This window comes from Berghia stephanieae, chromosome 1 (genome assembly GCF_034508935.2).
Source record: "Berghia stephanieae isolate SIO BIC M18660-M18661 chromosome 1, UCSD_Bste_1.3, whole genome shotgun sequence".
NCBI classification, from domain to species: domain Eukaryota; kingdom Metazoa; phylum Mollusca; class Gastropoda; order Nudibranchia; family Aeolidiidae; genus Berghia; species Berghia stephanieae.
The window spans coordinates 36,265,577-36,266,288 of NC_088360.1; positions in this window are offsets into that span (position 1 = coordinate 36,265,577).

Here is a 712-nt window from a genome sequence, read left to right on the forward strand (position 1 = left end):
ACTGGCGCTGATATGACCTTAATGTGTTGCAAGAGCCGTAAAACACTTAAAAACAAACAATCTCTCTCTCTCTCTCTCTCTCTCTCTCTCTCTCTCTCTCTCTCTCTCTCTCTCTCTCTCTCTCTCTCTCTCTTCCTCCTGGGTTGGATAATCTCCCCTGGTAAACAAGGAGGGAGACGGCCAAAAATGGGAATCTTTTTTGATCGATGATATTTTTTCATTGTAAAGCATGTCTCTGTTTTGTACCACTATCGATTTTAATTTTGAATTTAACGGTTTTTTTTGTTTGGTAAATATTTGAGTGTGTTCTTCGTAGCAGGATTTGTTGCTTGTGCCTTATTGTGACTTTTAGGTTATTTTAAAACAGGCACATTGAGGATTGCTCGATGAATCTTCTGTCCCCTACTGGAAGCAGTTTTCTTTTTCTTGCTTTTTCTTTGGTGCTTTTAATCTACAACTTTTTTTCTGGCACTGAAATTACCTAAAAGTGTCTCAAACGCTGTAAAACCCTAAAAACAAACATATCTCTCTCCCCCCCCCCCCCATCCCATTTTCTCTCTCTCTCTCTCTCTCTCTCTCTCTCTCTCTCTCTCTCTCTCTCTCTCTCTCTCCCCTTCCTTTTTTGATTTGCTACACTGTTGCTTGTCGATACAAAGACTCTATCTGAATCCCTTACTGTAAAGGGTACTACATAGTGGGTGGAACGGTCTGT